At 41.1% G+C, this 20,588-nt stretch overlaps 2 long non-coding RNA genes across 5 annotated transcripts; one reads left to right on the forward strand and one right to left on the reverse strand.

Moving 5' to 3' along the window:
- The first annotated feature begins 1,016 nt into the window (after positions 1–1,016).
- On the forward strand, positions 1,017–1,761 carry LOC131365058 (uncharacterized). The gene is made up of 4 exons (XR_009206553.1): positions 1,017–1,049; positions 1,211–1,297; positions 1,393–1,470; positions 1,562–1,761. It is a non-coding gene; the product is annotated as an uncharacterized LOC131365058 (long non-coding RNA).
- Positions 1,762–4,924: 3,163 nt separating this feature from the next.
- Positions 4,925–18,430, reverse strand: LOC131365057 (uncharacterized). 4 transcript variants are annotated; one of them, XR_009206552.1, is made up of 7 exons: positions 15,072–18,430; positions 11,467–11,637; positions 9,379–10,376; positions 8,989–9,040; positions 6,297–6,963; positions 5,511–6,219; positions 4,925–5,311 (listed from the first exon to the last, which is right to left on the reverse strand). It is a non-coding gene; the product is annotated as an uncharacterized LOC131365057 (long non-coding RNA). The 4 variants fall into 4 exon arrangements; XR_009206550.1 differs by having other exon boundaries at positions 4,927–5,311; positions 5,511–5,668; positions 5,773–6,219; positions 6,297–9,040; XR_009206549.1 differs by having other exon boundaries at positions 4,927–5,311; positions 6,297–9,040.
- Positions 18,431–20,588: the final 2,158 nt, after the last annotated feature.

Raw genomic sequence — 20,588 nt, forward strand, 5'->3', positions numbered from 1 at the left:
ATCAGTACAAGTACAAAGACAGACAAATACCACCATTGATCAGGACATGGCCAGGTGAATGTTGCTGGACACAGAGAATGAATATTCAATCCAATATATTAAAAGCTTTTATTTGCAGGCATTATGTACATAATTAAACCCCTACTCTATTAAAGTTGATGTTACAAAGTTAAATGTGAACTTAGTTAAACAACCCTAAATATGTCTATTTACCTGCTAACATTAGTTTTTTACATTAAAAAGTATAATATTAAATAAAAATTATTTTTCTTGTAGGGCCTTTCCTAGCATTTTCAGAAGACATGCAGTGTCTGGGAAAAAGAGAATAAATGTACCATCCAGAACAAAAACTACAAAATCAATCAAACCTTTTGATTTAAATGTATTTGTTCTGGATAAAAACTCTGAAACTACCCCTTCAACTAAACATGAACTGAAGCTTCTTCAAGCAGGGCTTGGAAAAAGGACAATATCAGTAACAATGGACATGCCACATTCAGAGGTAAGGTGGTCTGTTTGTCTTTGTCGACAACTGGAAAATATAAGTTTACTCTAGACTCTTCAGTACTTGTAGAAATCTTAAGAATTAGTGAAGTTGTTTGCATTTTCTAATAGTTTACCAGTGTGCTGTATGAGGCATTCCCCAAAATGGAGGGTTTAAGGGGAGGTTGGATGCTCTATAAAGCTACTGGTGACTTTATATCTTCTTTTTTACTATTTGAGTCTAATACTATTTGTATGTTTTGGTATATAAAAAATTGTATCTTTCTTTATAGGGGGAAGTGGTGTAAGACGGCTAAACATTATTCCTCCCGACTCAGAAGGTTACATTGGTTGTCAAATTAAATCTGCCTCAGGATATGGAAAGACAGTGTTGTATGTGGTTCCATTACAAGAGGAACTTGACCTTAATCCACTCCCAACCGATGCCAGAGAGTTCCAAAAAATGCCTTAGGCAACAAAAGCATGCAACAAAAGCATGCCTCCGAAGGCGTTGGCTCTGCATTCAGGTTTGCCAGTTAAAAGAGTCAACATCTTCGAATGAAGAGGTAATGGATTAATGTTGTATAATTGTTTGTTTATTTTATGATGGCTTCAGTATGCATGCATTTGTAAATGTTTTTGTAATTTTTATCCCACTGTGCTTTTATATCATGTTTTTTATATATTTAAATTCTATTACATTTGTTTTTCTATTTGCTGTTTGTAGTCTGTTTTACCATGTCCGAAATGTCAGATGAAATTTCCTGTAGACAAATTGAAATGCATGCCAGCCTGTGTGGAGAAGAAAATCAATGTGAGTAACAATCTATAGGGATAAGTTAATGTACAGATATAAATCAATCACAAATGCTTTACTTCACTAATCACTTTATTCTCTTCACATTACAGTGGAGTCTTTGGATCACAGCAAAGTGATGATTCTGCTGATGATACAGTATAATGTGCAAGCTCTCAACAAGTGTTATGGTAAACTTTTCACTTAGTAAACATTCCAAAAATCTTAATTGACTGTTACACTGTGTAATGTTGGTTTATCTCCCAATGTCACCTACCACAGTTTAGAAGATCTTCTGGAGCTGCTTGCTAGCCGTATAAATGAAGAAAACCAATTCCACATTTGTGTTTCACGTGACAATTTACTAAAGAGGGGGCTCAAGCAGTGGCAAAGACAAAAGAAAGGAAATCCAAACAACCAGCTAAAGGTAACCTTCATCGGTGAAGCTGGAGTCGACTCTGGTGCATTACGGAAGGAGTTTCTTACAGGCAAGTTATCAAGTATAGTAAAAGTGTCTGTGTAAAAAAAAAGATAATTATCTATGTAATTCACACACTTTTTTCTCTCCATATATTACTCAAAGAAATGATCTGTGGCTTTGCAAAAACGCCTTTTCTTGGGTCAGAGAGCAGAGTCCACAGTACTCCAACAGTGACCGTGACAATGATCTCTTCAGGTTTGTGGAAATCTTTCTCACTTTGGAATAATAGGACTGCAGGAGAGATCTTTGCAGTTAGCTTAGCTCAAGGTGGTCCAGCCCCATGTTTCATGAGAGAGTGGTGCTACATGTATCTCACCACTGGGGAAATTGATATGCTCCAAATTTTCAAGAATGATATTGATGATATTGAATTCTCCCTGCTGATCTCAAAGGTAGCGTAACTCCAAATACTCCCTAATGGCTAGCAGCAGTATATTGTATTGTTTCTTTGCATAATACCACATTTTGGCATCCTGTTATTGTTGTGTTTTTCATGAGGTCAAAGAGGCAACTAATCTGTCAGAATTCACAGATGAAATCCTTAGCTGTGGATACACTGGGACATTTAACATGGACCAAAACGATGCCATAATTAGGTAAGTATGGACCATGCTTTTCCTTCCGTTTATCTTTTAAACACTAAATGCCACAAATGACAGAATTAGAAGTCTGTTTCCCGTTACATTCAGGTTAACCTTGATTGCATAACTTTTTCATTCTAAACAGAATAAAATATATTGGTTAGAGATTCAGTTTTTTACTGTAAAGTAAATTAGTCTTTTTTTTTTTCTCAAGAGCAATTTTTCTCCATGCAATATTTTGAGTCACACCAATGCTTGGAGACTTGCATAAAGGCCTTCAGCTCTATGGATTGCTGGACATTCTTAAGGAACATCCAAATCTTTGCAAGAGTCTGTTTGTTCCTGGAGAGGATTGCACAGTAAGTCAAATGTTTTTTACCAAATTAAACTCCAGTCAGTTTTTTTACTGAAAATTTGTTCTTTTTCCAGCCAGACACTGACTACATTCTCAGCCACGTTGCTCCTGAAATGAGTCCTAGAGGAGCTTCAAGGGCTTCAGCAGAAAGCAAAATCATAAACTACTTTCAAGAAATTGAATGTGGAGGTGGGCATTGCATTGTATTATTTTATTTATTCATTATCATTATTAATAATATAATTATTATTTTTATCTGAGTAATCTTTATAAGATGGTTCACCCAAAACTAAAATGGGCTACGCACTAGGGTTAGATCTGCTGTTAGGCTGCCCAAAATGTGGATTTATTTCTTCATTAGAACAAATTAAGTTCTAGGGTTAGAGTTCAGCTTCAGAGAGTTACTATATGAAGTTGAACACAGAGTGTTCACAGAGTGACCATTCTCCACTGTCCATCGATGGATCCTCTGTGGAGATCGTCAAGAGCACCAAATTCCTTGGTGTCCATCTGGCGGAGAACTTCACCTGGTCACTCAACACCAGCTCCATCACCAAGAAAGCCCAGCAGCGCCTCTACTTCCTGAGGAGGCTGAGGAAAGCCCATCTCCCTCCCCCCATCCTGACTGTGTTCTACAGAGGGACCATGGAGAGCGTCCTGAGCAGCTGCATCACTGCCTGGTTTGGGAACTGGACCGTCTCAGATCACAAGACCCTTCAGGGGACAGTGAGGACAGACACACACCCCTCACACACACTCTTACACACCCCACACACCCCACACACACACTCTTACACACCCCACACACCCCTCACACACACTCTTACACACCCCACACACCCCTCACACACACTCTTACACACCCCACACACCCCTCACACACACTCTTACACACCCCACACACCCCTCACACACACTCTTACACACCCCACACACCCCACACACACTCTTACACACCCCACACACCCCTCACACACACTCTTACACACCCCACACACCCCTCACACACACTCTTACACACCCCTCACACACACTCTTACACACCCCACACACCCCACACACACACTCTTACACACCCCACACACCCCTCACACACACTCTTACACACCCCACACACCCCTCACACACACTCTTACACACCCCACACACCCCTCACACACACTCTTACACACCCCACACACCCCTCACACACACTCTTACACACCCCACACACCCCTCACACACACTCTTCACCCTCCTGCCATCTGGAAAGAGGTACCGGAGCATTCGGGCCTCACAACCAGACTGTAACAGTTTCTTTCCTCAAGCCATCAGACTCCTCAACAACCAGGACTGAACTGTTCTACACTCTCACACACACACACACACACACACACACACACTCTCACTCAGGACTGAACTGTATACAACTCTCTGTCTCTCTCACACACAGATACACACACACTCTCTTGACTGTGTGGACACACACACACACACACTCACATAATTTATATTGTTCATTACTTACTGCACCTCTACCTGTCATCTGCTGCTATAGTTGTATTTATGTTTATTTCTATTTGCACTACCTCAACCGCTGCTGTTGTATTTTTGCACAATCATTTCACTTTATCTTATTTTATTTCACTTACATTCCAGTACATGTTCTTTTCTTTCTTTTTCTGCACTAAGTGTCCTGTGTTTTTTGTGTTGTCTTTCTTGTATTTCTTGTCTTTTGTCTTGTCTATGCTCTGTTTGCACCTAGCTGCACACTGCACTTTACGTGGCTAAGACAACTTCTGTCCTAGCTCTGTGGTGGTGTTTTGTGTTGAACTCTTTGTTGTTGTATGTTTCTGTAGCACCAGGTCCTGGAGAAACGCTGTTTCAGTTCACTCTGTACTGCGTCAGATATATGTGGGGGAAATGACAATAAAGCTTCTTGAATCTTGAATCTTGAATTAATTTACAGTTTTTCTGTTAATACTTATTTCTTATCCCAACCTGTTGGAAGTCTGGAGTCATTTTATATTTTCATTAAGATACTTCAGTTGAATTTTCTGTTTTTATTTCTATTCTGAAATGTTTTAAGTGAGCCTCTTTTAAAAGTGCTGCTTTTTGAGTTAATTAGCTCTCCTTAACTAACTTGATCTGTGCAAAGGTACAGCAGGTACTGCTTTAATGCTGCATTACATTTGAAAGTTCTTTTTTCTAAGGGAACCTTTGTATGTTAATTAAAATGTTAAAAAATGGTTTCAAAAGTCATTGCTTGTATTTTATTTTCATATCAAAGGTGTTCATTCACTCATAATTTCACATTGGTTATGAAATAAATTAAGGCTTAAAAAATGTTACAATTGCTAGGTACAGATTAGTTAAAATGACACCATAAATTTTACAGAAAAAAAATCAAAGAATTATACTTTCTTGCTTTATGCTTCAACAAGCTGTTGTACAAAATCTAGCACTGACAAGTAAATATCTTGGCCAAAGTCTCTTGACTGTGAGACTGGATTAATGTTTGTCCTCAGTTGTGCCATTTCATCCTCTGAGAGCAGACACTCCACCTGAGGGACCACTACTCCTGTGTTCTGCTCCTCCAGAGGGTAAGTGCATTCGGGCAACGAAATGTTGAGGTCCTAGAATAAAAAAAAACAAAAAAAAAAAGAATAATATACATAAAACATACTGCATTGCACTTTTGCCATTACATTCCTACCTCCATGTCACATGAAACATTGACTGCATTCTGTGCAATTCCTATTTCCCATAGCTGATTGGGGGAAAGATTTTGCTCTGTACGGATGGAATGGTCATTCCATGCATCAGTAAAAGTACCTAGGTCTCTTAGGAGGCGTGGAAGAAAAACATAATGTACACAGAAGAGGTGAAGGGTTTTTGATGGCTCAAGAGAGCTACTTTCTTCCAGACTGTGTAGAACATCCTAATACAAGTTCGAAAGGGACATCCACACACCTGTCCACAACCTTTCAACCCTAAACATGAAAAACAAAAATATTCTTACATACAATTAGCCAACAGTCATTTATAATTCAAAAAGTTGAAGGGAATTACCCACCCTAAACAAACAAGAAATTACCTTCGATTATGAATGAAACTTCCCCCGCCACAGCCCTGAACTGTGAACATCAAACTTTGGTGTTGGCATGGTGTCCTCAGTTTTAAAAATAAATGTAATATCTTAAATTTTGAAGAGTTGACATTTGATGCAGCTTTAAATATTAATGAAGGTTTTAAGACCAACAGACAGACGGATGGATGGATGGATGGATGGATGGATGTAGTCAAATGTGCAAAAATACTGTGAGGGAACTCCATGTTTCTCTACTGCCTCAAGGAAAAAACCTAGAGCAGTCTCTGCTCTGTTGTTGGTTGCTGCTCCCAAATACATGATCTAATGAATAACTTGTTTTATAAAGTTACTAGCATCTACATAACTGTATGACTACAAAACATTTATACAATTATTTCATGAAAAAAATCCACCACTAACCTTTCTTGAGTAGCTGTCTATGCCCCCAAATATCTAAATATAAAGAGAGTGTCTTAAACACACAGGTAAATAAACAGTTCTGATAACAGAATAAAAAACATTTGACTTACCTGATCAGCTTGTGGTTGGTGTCCAAATGCACAAGGGACAGAGATGCTTGAACTGCATATGATCTTCTTACAACATGTCCAAGTTGTGACATTTTACCAAGGACTCCAGCTGAATCGACTCTATTCATAGAGTCCCAGACTCTGCTCCACTGTACCCGATGACGAAGAGCCTGCACGTGTTCTCTCGTCATTCTGTAACCTGAGTGTGGTGATGTTGTTTTGATTGCAACCACAAAATTGTCTAAATCTTCATCTGTCAGATGACTGTATGTTCCTCTCACTGTAATACCAAAATCATGCATTCTCCGTTCTACAGTTCGTGCTGACAAGCCAGCAGTTTTGAAATGCAGGGTACATTTAGACCAATTTCAATCAATTGTCTGAGGTGCTGCTCAGATACGATGAGTTTCAGACGTCCTGCTGGTCGAATTTCAATTCATCCACAGAAACTGAAGTGGTATGCCTTGTGTCCAGTCGAATAGAAAGTATAGAACACAGGTTTGACAGAGATATACCTCTCGAGGCAAGTGTGCACGATTTTTGTGTGAAGTGATCAATATTAAGCCATTTGTGCAAATAAAATATAAATAATCCAGGTCCAGAGGCAGGTGCTGTATGGCTTCCTGTAGGCGAGACAGAAGTCTCTCTTAAGCAACCTTGAAACAATCTATGAATATCAAAAAAAAGTGAAATTATCAACAACAACAACAAAAAAAAAGCATTCACTTTTTTTGATGTTTTCATTCTGTTGTACAAAGTCATACATTTTTATCACACATGGTACATGCAAACCACAATGACAACAATCTGGTACATTTCTTAAAATAAACTAGAGGTAAATTATTGAATGGTCTAAATGCACCACTGGATGGTCTTGATACTGTTTTCAGTTGTACTATCATGGAAAAAGACCTGACACACGTCCCACATGTCCCAATTAATTAGGATGAATACATAATAGCATCATCCTCATGGAAAAGCAGGTACACTTTCCCCCATTTTTAGATTATACAGTCAATAACCTTAACTACGGCTAAAATATAAAAATCTTTGCTATATAATGACACTAGCTATATAATGACCAACTAGGACAACATTTTATTTTGCAAAACTTTAAAAAGTGTATATGTCAGCCACCAACAATATATTTATGTTCAGGTACCTGAGACTGTCCGGCATTTTGCTGACGGGAATGAGCCATAAGAACTTGTGGAGCGAAAAAACTGCACGATTGTCCAGATAGCCAATGACTGCGAGTAGCATTGATTGGCTAGAGGAGGAGCTGTCAGTCTAGACCAGGGGTAGGCAAGTTCGGTCCTAGAGAGCCGCAGTCCTGCAGATTTCAGCTCCAACCCTGAAAAAAAACCTCACCTGCCTGTAGCTTTAGTAATCCTGAAGATCTTGATTAGCTTGTTCAGGTGTGTTTGATTAGGGTTGGAGCTGAAATCTGCAGGACTGCGGCTCTCTAGGACTGAACCTGCCTACCCCTGGTCTAGATGTAGTGGACCAGTGGTGACGCTAAAGCCACCCCGAATTTACATGAAACTCGCAGCGCAAAATTTGGGAATTTTTTGGGATACTTTTGGTGGAAATTTGATCCCATAGTGGTGTGAGGTCAGCTCCGAGGTCTCGGTGGAGCAGGTGTTACTGGCGGTAGGAGAGAGTGTGGGATGTGATAACATTGTGTCTGCATTGCAGATGAATAAAGCTGTGGTGGTGTTTGTAAAAGACAGAGAGCTCGTGCGGCAGCTGACTGAAGACGGTATCAGGGTAAATGGAGAGTTTTACTTTGTAACGCTGCTGGACGCAACAACAACCAAAGTTACAGTGTCTAATATTCCTCCATTTATTCCTAATGAGAATATTGAGCGGGAATTGTCTCGCTTCTGGAAGATAGTGAGCGATATAAGAATGGTTTCACTGAACTGTAAAAACCCCTCACTGAAGCACGTCGTCTCTTTCAGGCACACAGTGCTCATGTTTCTGAATGAACCCACCTTAGATATATCTTTCAGGGTGTGGTATGAAGGAAAATCATACATGCTATTTGCCAGTCCCGGGAACATGAGGTGTTTTGAGTGTGGGGACATCGGCCACAAAAAGTTTGTTTGTCCACACAGAACACAGGACAATGAGGAAGTTGGGCCCAGAGGAGACAGGGCTGAGAGGCAGGATGGAACAAGTAGTAGTGTGGGGCAGTCAGATGCTGCCGGAGGGCAGAACACTGACCAAACCACTGTAGAGGCTAATGCGCAGAGCAGCAGTGAACAGACATGTGACGAACAAGTAGATGATGGTAAACAGATTGAGAAAGTAAAAGAAAGTGAAAAAAACAAATAACGGGTCAGACATTCAGACAACTGTAGAGAGATGTGTAGAGATGAAAAGGATGGAGAAGGCATCAGTAGAAGTGACCATGCTGAACAGAGCAGAGGTATTAGAACAAACAGGTGGGTTAGACAGCATGGGGGATTTCAAAATTGTGGTATGGTCAATGTGTGCAGAGGTCTCAGAGAGTATAAAGATGTTAGTCAGTAAAGACAACGAACACCGAGTTATGAGGAATTAGATAAAAAGAAGAGATACAGGTTACAGAATCATTTAGCAAAGCTACGGAAGTCCATTGGCAAAAGAAAGCGGAAATGAAGTCATCACACTGGGTGTCCTCTTCTGTCTTCACTGCTGTTCTTACCTGTTCTTCCCTCTTCCTTCTCTTAATCCCTCCAGTGAAGAAGTTAAAGGGTCTTTAAACATCAATGGTGGCAGGGACAGAAATAAAAGAGCTGTAGTTAAAGAACTGATACAGTGCAAAAAATAGACATAACTTTCTTACAAGAGACTCACAGTGATCGGGCTAATGAATCAGACTGGACAATGTGGGGAACAGAGCTAGAGCAGGGTAGGGTCTTAATGGTACAGACAGAAATAAGAGGGATAAAATTCTTTTTTTTATAAATGTTTGTGATCCCAACAATGGTGGTGAGAGAGCACAGCTTTTTAATAAACTCAAGAATGCCCTACAACACATTAGCAGACCATTAGTGGTAATGGGAAGGGACTGGAATTGTACCATAGATTTTACCTTAGACAGAAATGGGGAAGAACCACACCCACAGTCCGCAAAGACATCTGAAGAGTCAGTGTAGTGTAGTTGATGTGTGGAGGGGAAAAAACAGGGAATTAAACAATACACATGGGTTAAAGTTACTGACACAAGGATCTCTGCAGCAAGACTGGACAGGTTTTACATAACCAAACACAATAGAAGTAGATTTTATAAAGCATTTCCCCTACTGGGATTCCAGATCATCATTTAGTCACAATAGACCTAATGACATCTGATATAAAAAAGCACAGGACTGTGACGAAATTAGCTCAAAATTTAAATATTTAAGTGTAATTATAACTTACACTTATGTGTATGGTTATAATTAATTATAAATATTCAAATGGAGTTTAGAACTAACTGTCAGAGAATCAATAACACAATTATTTGATTTGTTTGTCCAGCGAACAGACAGTATAATTATTTATTAATTCCAGGAAAAGTTATCTTCCTGGCCAAGAAAGAATAACTACTTTATAAAGTACTAGCTGTAATTTAGCACGTAGCAAGGTCAATGTTCAGGGACCCCAAAATTGTGAGCAAAGCACAGAGACAATCACTCGTGAATAAAATGCATTTAATAAAACAGAAACACACAACACATACTAACTACGACACACATAACATAAAAGACAGAATAAGGATTATAGAGAGGGGATAAGTAGGCAAAGAGAGATTGAGATTAAGGAAGGGAATACGGAGGAAATCAGAACGAGAGAGAGAGAGAGAGAGAGAAGGAGATAAGGAAACAGAGAAGAGATCAAATATGACAAGTTTCAGATCGAGTTTTGATTACACCTGTGTGAGAATCGTCAAGGTAATTAGGATTCGCCTTAAATAAAGGGGCTTCAGCTTAAAATTGTGGATCTAAAATAATTAGTAACTTTTACTTGCATTGGTTCGTTGATAAGAGTCCAGATGTAGTGGACCAAGGAGGTTCGGAGATTCGAAGTCCTCGGAGTAAGCAAGAGATTCTGCTGGAACGAAAAAGGTTTCGGTGGTGCAAACAAAGTTCTTCAATTGAAGCTGCCGGCAAAGTCTCAGAAGTATTGTAGTGAAAGTATTGTCCCAGAGAAAAATCGGAGCCGAGCAACGATAGATGGGTGCTTAGGGTTTTTACTGATCCCTTGGTCGCGCCCAGTTTTTTAGAGTGACCAATCCAACACCTGAAACTTTTGGAGGGAAAAAGTTTCTTTGTCTCCGCTCAGGCACTCATTTGCATACTTTATGGTGAAGTCAGGAATGGATAAAGTTTATATTAATGTATAGTAGGCTCAGGTAGGGTTTTACTATTGTTTTATTGAAACTTGAATAAAGGAACTCTCCTTATGTGTGTGTGTGTGGGGGGGGGGTCAGGATGAGCATTTCCAGCCGCTTTGGGTGTGTGTGTATGTGTGTGTGTGTGTGTGTGTGGGTGTGGGTGTGTGTGTATGTGTGTGTGTGTGTGTGTGTGCGTGGGTGTGTGGGTGTGTATGTGTGGGTGTGGGTGTGTGTGTGTGTGTATGTGTGTATGTGTGTGTGTGGGTGTGTGTGTGGGGGTATGGGTGTGTGTGTGTGTGTATGTGTGTGTGTGGGTGTGTATGTGTGTGTGTGTGTGTGTGTCTTCAGTCAGAACTCACTCCCATGAGTTACAGCATGTCGGCTGAGGTATAATGAAGCAACTATAAGCAGTGAGGCCCAGCTGTGAGCTGCGTAATGGTTAATTGAGTTTTGAGAAGGATGGAACTGACCCCATGAGCAAGTGATCCAACCTGGAGACGCTACAGGACATACTGTGACTTCAACACAAAATTGCTTCAGGGTGAGGGGTTTTGTGTGAAATTTAAAAGGTTTTGGGACGAGTGGAGAAAAAGAAGAGGTGATTCTAGTCTAGTCTAGAGTCTAGATTCTTGGTGGGAGGTGGGGAAAACACACATTAAGATATTCTGTCAGAAATACACAACATACATGTTGGAAATAATACAAATACAATAGAGCAAATCTCAAGAACTTGAAACAGAAATAAATAAATACAAAAAAAAAAAAAAAAGATCTGCAGTAACGATGTGAGCATGGGTGGCTTACTGGAAGGAAGAGGTTTTTAAGTTCTTTCCTGCATGGATAAGCCGCTTGTCCTGCATGCCTCTTTTCCAGCATTAAAGACATGGATGCCCCCAGCTTTTTCTTCAGCCTCACCAAAAAGACAAAACCCCAGAACCAGATGCTTTATCTCAGACAAGGAGATGGAACTGTAATCTAAAATGAGGAGAAAGGCCAAATTTTACATAGACATCTACAGTGCTGAGGCCTACGAACCATCCTGCACAGAGGAGCTACTCAGAGAACTTCCCAAACTGTCCCCTGAACAGAGCAACATGTTAGGTGCAGGTCCTGAACTTCAAGAAGTGGCCACTGCAGTCCAGCAGCTTGGACGTGCACTAGGTACAGACCTGCTTGAGGTGTTCAAAAGCTCTTTTATCAATGGAAAATTGCTGGTGAGTTGCACAAGAGCAGCACTTTCACTACTTCCAAAAAAAGGAGACTTGGGACTTCTTAAGAACTGAAGACCTGTGGCACTTTTAAGCAGTGACTCTAAGATTTTACACACGATAGTGCACAGAAACCAGTCATACTGCATACCAAACCGCACCATAATGGACAATCTGTTTCTTGTTAGAGATGTGATTGAACTGTGCAGGCTGAACTCTTGTGATCTGGGTTTTCTGTCTTTAGTTCAGGAAAAAGCCTTTGACAGGGTTGATCACGATCATCTCTTTCAGGTACTCGAAGCCTTTGGTGTAGGAAGAGGTTTTCTACTTTGAGATATCTTGGGGTGTTTTTAGGAACAGCTGGCTTTCAAAACAAGAACTGGGAGGGGGTAGTGGGGAAGGTGTTGTACCAAGTTGTCTCAGTGAACCTGGGTCCTGCCCCAGCTATCCTACAGAGGGAGAGTACTGGTTACCAACAATCTGATAGCCTCCTTGCTGTGGCATTGTTTCACTGTCCTCGAACCTCCAGAGTCACTGATCAGGGATGTTCAAAAGAGTATAGTGACTTTTTGCTGGGCTGGACAGCACTGGACTCGTGCCTCTGTTTTTAGTTGCCGCTGCAGGAGGGTGGTCAAGGCCTGATTGACCTGTCATGTCGTGTCAGAACTTTCCAACTGCAGACAGCACAAAGGCTTTTCTATGAAGAAGGACTAGCATGGGCTGACACGGCTTACACCCTACTACAGCGCGTTGAACATTTGAACTATGATAAAGAATCTATTGGTGCTGAACCTGAGGGAAATGGACCTGTCAGCAACAACACTGTTCTACCAGTCAGTCCTGAGAGACTGGTCTTCAGCGTTGAGGATCAGCAGCATTGGCACACAGCCCTTTCCATGCACTGAAGAAGAACCACTCTTTCACAATCCCAGATACAGTCCAGAATGCTCTCCTCTCCCTACATCCAACAGCATTTCTGGAAAGCAGGGCTCACCAAAATCAAGGATCTGAGATCTGGCAGTGACCGGAAGGCTGCTAGGGATCTGTGATCTGAGATTGGAATACTGTCAGCCCGCCTTATGCAGAGACTGCTCGGAGAGGTAGTTTCAGCTCTACCATCCCATTTCAGGGAGGCTCTGGGGCAGGATCCTGGGAGAAGTGTGAGAAGTGTGGGAGAAGCCATCAGCTCCCACCTCCCTTATCAATCTCTGCAGCAGTGGGGAAGTATCAGCAGGAGAAGGGAGCACTTTTGTCCCTCCAAACACCACTATTAACAACACTGGAAGATGCCTCTAAGAAAGCACTGTATGAAACCTGTGTCAAAGTTGCTCAAAGAGATTTTCTGGCAGGGTTAAAGGAGTCACGTTGGTCAGAGCTGTTGATGCCAGACTCTTCCCCATGAGGATGCTGGAGGTCCCTGTACAAACCACCCATAGAGAAGCGTACAGCTGATCTATAGTGGCAGTGCATGGGACCGTGGTCACAAACAGACACGTGGCACACATCGACCCCTCTAGGGGCTGTTTATGCATTGTGAACGTCTACACAGGTTTTTTTCATGGCTTAGAGCTTGGTGCAGAGGGTTGGGAGTCACATGGACAGAGCATCTTTATGTGTAAAGTATGTTCCAAAGAAAAAAGCTGTACTACTTCTTCATGGGTCAGGCTAAACTTGCTACATGGCTTACACGAAAAAATAAAATGCAGTGGGGCGGCACCCAGGATGATGAAAAAATGCTGACAGCTCTAGTTAAAACCAGAATCAAGGCTGAATATGCTTTGTTGACTCGAAGGTTACCAGAATTGTGTCAAGTGTGGGCAAGTGTGGGTTTTATGCTCTGTAGATGTAGAAGATCTGAGGTTTAACATCTAATTTTAAAAAAGGGGTGGGGGGTTCAGGCTTTTTTTTTTCTTTATCAAGTTCTGTATACATGCTGCCTTTTCAATGTTGTTTTCAATGTCTGAATTTTTTAAAATGTTAATAAATGGAAAATTTAAAAGTCAAAAGTCAAAGCCTCTCTCCCTCCCTCCCTCCCTCTCTCTCTCCCCCTCTCCCTCTCTCTCTCCCCCTCTCCCTCCCTCCCCCCCCCTCTCCCTCCCTCCCTCTCCCCCCCCTCTCCCTCCCTCCCCTCTCTCTCCCCCCTCTCCCTCCCTCCCTCCTCCCCTCCCTCCCTCCTCTCTCCCCCCCCCTCCCTCTCCCTCCCTCCCTCTCTCCCCCCCCCATTCTTTCCTGGACAGAGTCTGATTAAGGATGTGTATCACATGATGAACTGGGCTCTGGGAATGGTGCACATGGCCAATCACAGTTCTATGTTCTGCCCTTTGACCCTGAGGGGAGGGATGGGCAGATCTCCAGCTCCACCCACCACTTTTCCTCTCTTCAGTTATGATGTAAGTTCAGTGAAGTTTGGTGATTCTCTCTCTGCTGTTGAAATCTGACATTCAGTCTGTCTGTTTATAAATCAGTCCATGTGTCTGTCTGTCTGTCTGTTTATAAATCAGTCCATGTGTCTGTCTGTCTGTCTGTTTATAAATCAGTCCATGTGTCTGTCTGTCTGTCTGTTTATAAATCAGTCCATGTGTCTGTCTGTCTGTTTATAAATCAGTCCATGTGTCTGTCTGTCTGTCTGTTTATAAATCAGTCCATGTGTCTGTCTGTCTGTCTGTTTATAAATCAGTCCATGTGTCTGTCTGTCTGTCTGTTTATAAATCAGTCCATGTGTCTGTCTGTCTGTCTGTTTATAAATCAGTCCGTGTGTCTGTCTGTCTGTTTATAAATCAGTCCATGTGTCTGTCTGTCTGTTTATAAATCAGTCCATGTGTCTGTCTGTCTGTCTGTTTATAAATCAGTCCATGTGTCTGTCTGTCTGTCTGTTTATAAATCAATCCATGTGTCTGTCTGTTTGTCTGTTTATAAATCAATCCATGTGTCTGTCTGTTTGTCTGTTTATAAATCAGTCCATGTGTCTGTCTGTACCTAATATTAATAATGCCCTGTCTGTCCCTCTCTGTCTCACTGTCCTGATTGTCTCTAGCCATCTCTGTGGTATCACAGCAGCGCTGTTTTAGCTCTGGCTCTAGACACGGTGACTGTCCCCTACAGGCTGAGGCAGAACAGCGCCCCCATGTGGCAGCTGGCAGACGCACTCACTGTCTCAGGCAGGAAGGTGAGTTAATAAAACATCACCTGTGTATTACGTACCTGAGCATCAGATAATCTCTCTGTTCGTCTCTACGACCTCCAGCCAATGAGAGAGCAAGTCAACAGAGTTGAGGTCACCGGAAGAAAAGCAGCAGCAGCAACATGGCTTCAAAAATAGTGTGAACACAACATTTATTTTAATAAATTAACATTTATTTAGAGCGAGACTCCTGCCGACGTCCATTTTCAAAACAAACCGAAAGTCTCGCGTCATTTCCGGATCCACCTGTCGCGTGTGTTTTCGTGACAAAACGTGGTTTGGGGACGGCGTCGAGGCGTTGAGTGACACGGCGTTGTTGTCAGATGGTGTGGTGTGCGGCGCCCTCTTGTGGATCATTTATGAAGCGTCGCATAGTGTGAACACCACAAGGACAAAAAGACATACAGTGAAGTCATGTAGTCTGAACAGAAAAGCGATCTGCCGATGGTTAAAGTCCTGTAGTGTGACCAGGCCTTAAGCGTGTCTAAACGAGAGCAGCTGGAAAAGCTCATCAGTCTGGATGATTAGAACTAGTTTCTATGAGGAAGTGTTGGGATCATCTGCTCCTACAGTCTGGACCACACTGGTCTTGTCTGTGGGTGTGGTCTGTGGGCGGGGCATGTTGGGATCATCTGTTCCTACAATCTGGCCCTCATTGGTCTTGTCTGTAGGTGTGGCCTGTGAGTGTGGCCTGTGGGTATGGCCTGTGGGTGTGGTCTGTGGGCGGGGCATGTTGGGATCATCTGTTCCTACAATCTGGACCACATTGGTCTTGTCTGTAGGTATGGCCTGTGGGTGTGGTCTGTAGGTATGGCCTGTGGGTGTGGTCTGTAGGCGGGGCATGTTGGGATCATCTGCTCCTACAGTCTGGACCACATGGGGCTTGTCTGTGGTGAATCTGCAGTAAATTAAACAGTGTCAGAAACTTCCTCCACATGGGTCATGATCAGGTTGGTAGTGGACGTTACACTTGCAGGGCTGGTCAGTCTGAATATCTGTGTACATCATAAACTACATTACTGTCTGCCAGTAAAATAATTCAGTGCCATTTTTACCTACTGCAAAGGTCAATAAATGTCTCTGAAGGTTAGGTGAGGTTTGTTGTCATGTTGCTGTGATCCTTGTTACTGTGGAACTGTGTGTGTGTGTGTGTGTGTGTTTAAATGCTCCATCTGAGACTTGCATGTGGTCATGAATAAACAGGATCCAATGCTTTCTACAGTGTCTTATGTTTAAAATTCTAATGCATAAACTTGATAATGTTGCTGCTTTTAAATAAAACATAGTTATTATTAAAAGTAAAAGATTAGTTCATGTATAATCCCAGTGTGTTTTAGACTGAGCCAAAACCAATAGCAGACTCTGACTTTTCCCAGCAGTCAGACATCTTTAGGTCTATAGATCTTACACTTATTTACTGAAGTGCAGTACTGTCCTGAGTGCACTGTAATAAAGTTATACTCTGTACAGTGATGTTATATAAAAGACTGTGTAAAATTTACAGAAATGAAATGCAGTACAGATGCAATATTTGTCAGTATATCAGTCTGCAATAAGAATAGAATATTTGATAAATTTCAGAAATGGCCACTAGATGGCGACATGAACAATAATAAGCATTGCTGCTGTCTGACACACCACACAGTCCAATCTCCGGTCCAGTCCAATCTCCAGTCCAGTCCAATCACTGGACCTTTTACTCCATCATCCCACACGGCCACACACTGCTGAACTGGGCTCGAGAGCCAGTCATGGAAAACAACAAGGGTTTCTACTAATAATAATAATATTAATATTATAGTTGCAAGCAATGATGATCAGGCCCAAGCAACAGCGCCATCACCGCCCAGGCGCACCAGACACAGTGGGTACATGCATTTAAAGGGGAAATACCAAAAAAAGGACAAAAGTGACAATTTGGGTGTAATGAAACAGATCATATCAATGTCTAGTGATGTTAAAAAGGACACTGACTCTCCCTCTGAACTATATCACTATAGCAGTTATTATTCTATAAAAATCGTGAACATTAAGCCATATTAAAAAAATGGGGGAAAGAGGAAAGAGTATGGCAATTGGCTTCATTAGTGGACATGGTTTAGTACTGCTAGAGTCAGGCTAAAACCATATCAGGTCAAGACTTGGAGTTTTTTATGCTCACATGCCCAGGATTAAAGCACCTCGTGTTCACATTAAGGGCGAGTCCTCCTCCTTTCCGCTTCCCACAGGTTTTAGTGTCTCTGTCCGCCCTGACCATGCTGAAGCCAGGTAGCTCCATGTTAGTATCTGGAATGCTAGACGTTAGCCACGTTTTTCAGAAGCACAATAAAGTCAAAGTCAAAGAAGCTTTATTGTCACTTCAACCGTATATATAGCTGATGCAGTACACAGTGAAGTGAAACAACGTTCCTCCTGGACCAGAGGTGCTACACAGAACAAAAACAGAGTACAGGTGATGTGGACCACCATAGAGCTAAACTATTACTACAAGGTGCATTCTTTACAAACTAAACATACAACATAAGGGCACAGGATGACAAGACAGTGCAGACAAACAAGACACATAACACTGACTATGATCAAAAGGACAGTGTTAGACAGTGAGTGCAAAGAAGGATAGAAACAGGTTTAGGTCAGTGAATATAGCAGCAGAATTAACAGAAGTAATTTAGTTATAACAGATACATTTAAAGTGACGTGTATTTAAATATTCAAGTGATGTGTACATGTAAACAAGATCAGTGTAAAAGTGATGTGTACATGTAAACAAGATCAGTGTAAAAGTGATGTGTACATGTAAACAAGAAACATTTTGTGTATGTGTGTCCAGCTCTCTGTTGAGAACAGTTCTCAGTTGTGTGTGTGTGTGTGTGTGTGTGTATGTGTGTGTGTGTGTGTGTGTGTGTGTCTGTGTGAACTGCACTCTCTGTAGGTTTTATCATTTTTCACCAGCGCAGCTCATTGATCTTGTTCGGTAGCGAGTTCACATTTTCCCATGATTACAGAAGGTACCAAAGGCTTATATCGCCACGCCTTCGCTAGCCGCTTAGCCTTTAGCTTAGCACCGGCTCTGCAGCCACAATACCACCTCCTCATCTCATCAGGTAAACAGGGAACCACACCGGCGGGGGACTTTTTCAGAGCAAGAAGTTGGTTTCTCGAATGAATGAGTTTTGGCTTGTGAAAATCCATATCCATACACACACACAAAGATAAACATTCGGAGCCGGAAGTGATGTTTGTTTTTTTTTTAACTCTATTTGGGTGTATTTTCATTTTTGATGAAGTTTGTGTTTAATGTTGTGTGTAAACAGATTAGTGTTGTGTGTAAACAGATTAATGTTGTGTGTAAACAGAGTGGTGTTGTGTGTAAACAGATTAGTGTTGTGTGTAAACAGATTAATGTTGTGTGTAAACAGATTAATGTTGTGTGTAAACAGAGTGGTGTTGTGTGTAAACAGATTAGTGTTGTGTGTAAACAGATTAATGTTGTGTGTAAACAGATTAATGTTGTGTGTAAACAGATTAATGTTGTGTGTAAACAGATTAGTGTTGTGTGTAAACAGATTAATGTTGTGTGTAAACAGATTAGTGTTGTGTGTAAACAGAGTGGTGTTGTGTGTAAACAGATTAATGTTGTGTGTAAACAGATTAGTGTTGTGTGTAAACAGATTAGTGTTGTGTGTAAACAGATTAGTGTTGTGTGTAAACAGATTAGTGTTGTGTGTAAACAGAGTGGTGTTGTGTGTAAACAGATTAATGTTGTGTGTAAACAGATTAGTGTTGTGTGTAAACAGATTAGTGTTGTGTGTAAACAGATTAGTGTTGTGTGTAAACAGAGTGGTGTTGTGTGTAAACAGATTAATGTTGTGTGTAAACAGAGTGGTGTTGTGTGTAAACAGATTAATGTTGTGTGTAAACAGATTAATGTTGTGTGTAAACAGAGTGGTGTTGTGTGTAAACAGATTAGTGTTGTGTGTAAACAGATTAATGTTGTGTGTAAACAGAGTGGTGTTGTGTGTAAACAGATTAATGTTGTGTGTAAACAGATTAGTGTTGTGTGTAAACAGATTAATGTTGTGTGTAAACAGATTAATGTTGTGTGTAAACAGATTAGTGTTGTGTGTAAACAGAGTGGTGTTGTGTGTAAACAGATTAGTGTTGTGTGTAAACAGATTAATGTTGTGTGTAAACAGATTAATGTTGTGTGTAAACAGATTAGTGTTGTGTGTAAACAGATTAATGTTGTGTGTAAACAGATTAGTGTTGTGTGTAAACAGATTAGTGTTGTGTGTAAACAGATTAATGTTGTGTGTAAACAGAGTGGTGTTGTGTGTAAACAGATTAATGTTGTGTGTAAACAGATTAGTGTTGTGTGTAAACAGATTAATGTTGTGTGTAAACAGATTAATGTTGTATGTAAACAGATTAATGTTGTGTGTAAACAGAGTGTTGTTGTGTGTAAACAGATTAGTGTTGTGTGTAAACAGAGTGGTGTTGTGTGTAAACAGATTAGTGTTGTGTGTAACCAGAGTGGTGTAAAGGAGCACAGTTCCTGATTGTAAAATACGATGGTTACGTTTCAGCTGTTCAATCAGCGGTTAGTGTTTCGTATCACTGCTGATGTAATGCGCTCCCCTCTAATGTGATTGGTCAAGCGCTTTGTGGCGGGATTTTTTTTTTCTTTAGATGGAAAATTCCAGAAACTCCCATGAGGTGGAGTAACCTGGATCAGTTATTATTCACATTTCCACTTCAAAATGTATGGTTAATGTACGTTTCTCTCATTTAATGACCTATATCTTATAAAAACCAAAAGACCGAAACAGTTTCAATATCTGGGTCAGCTTGTTGCATAGCCCTAAAGTTAGACAAATCACAGGATAAACCTGATAGGGAAAACCTGCAGTCTGAATTGGCAATCGAGCTCACAACAGTTTCTCTCTCTCTGTGGAGTCAGTGAACTCCACAGAGAGAGAAAGAGTAAGTGGACTAGAACTCACAACATTCACTTCAACAATCTCATCCCCACTGGACTCCACTGCACTCAAACCAGTTGTATCAGGGTGTCAAGAAAGTGCATCTGCATTCCTGTGACACTGTCCATCTTCATGAACAATGGTCCAATTCAGTGGGTCAAGCTCCAGAATCCACCTCCTCTCCTTCCTGTTGGGTCATTATCAATAGACATACGCCGAAGCGCCAAGAGTGCACGATGGTCTGTAATAATGGTAAAAGCAGTAAGTCCAATGTAATGCCTGAATTCCCTCACTGCCCATACAATAGCCCACAGTTCATGATCAAATGTGGACCAACGCCTCTGTGTGGAGTTCAATGACCGACTGGCATATGCAACTACATGCTCAAGTTCATTCCTCTCTTAGGCTGAAACTGCACCCACGACCGAATTTGAGGCATCTGTGTAGATTTTCAAATTGAAATTCAAATTTTATTGGTCACTTACGAAATCATACACAGTACGACATGTAGTGAAATGCTTTTTACGACTGTATTACATAAAAAGAAAGAGTAAAAAA

This window comes from Hemibagrus wyckioides, linkage group LG14 (assembly GCF_019097595.1).
Source record: "Hemibagrus wyckioides isolate EC202008001 linkage group LG14, SWU_Hwy_1.0, whole genome shotgun sequence".
Lineage (NCBI taxonomy): Eukaryota > Metazoa > Chordata > Actinopteri > Siluriformes > Bagridae > Hemibagrus > Hemibagrus wyckioides.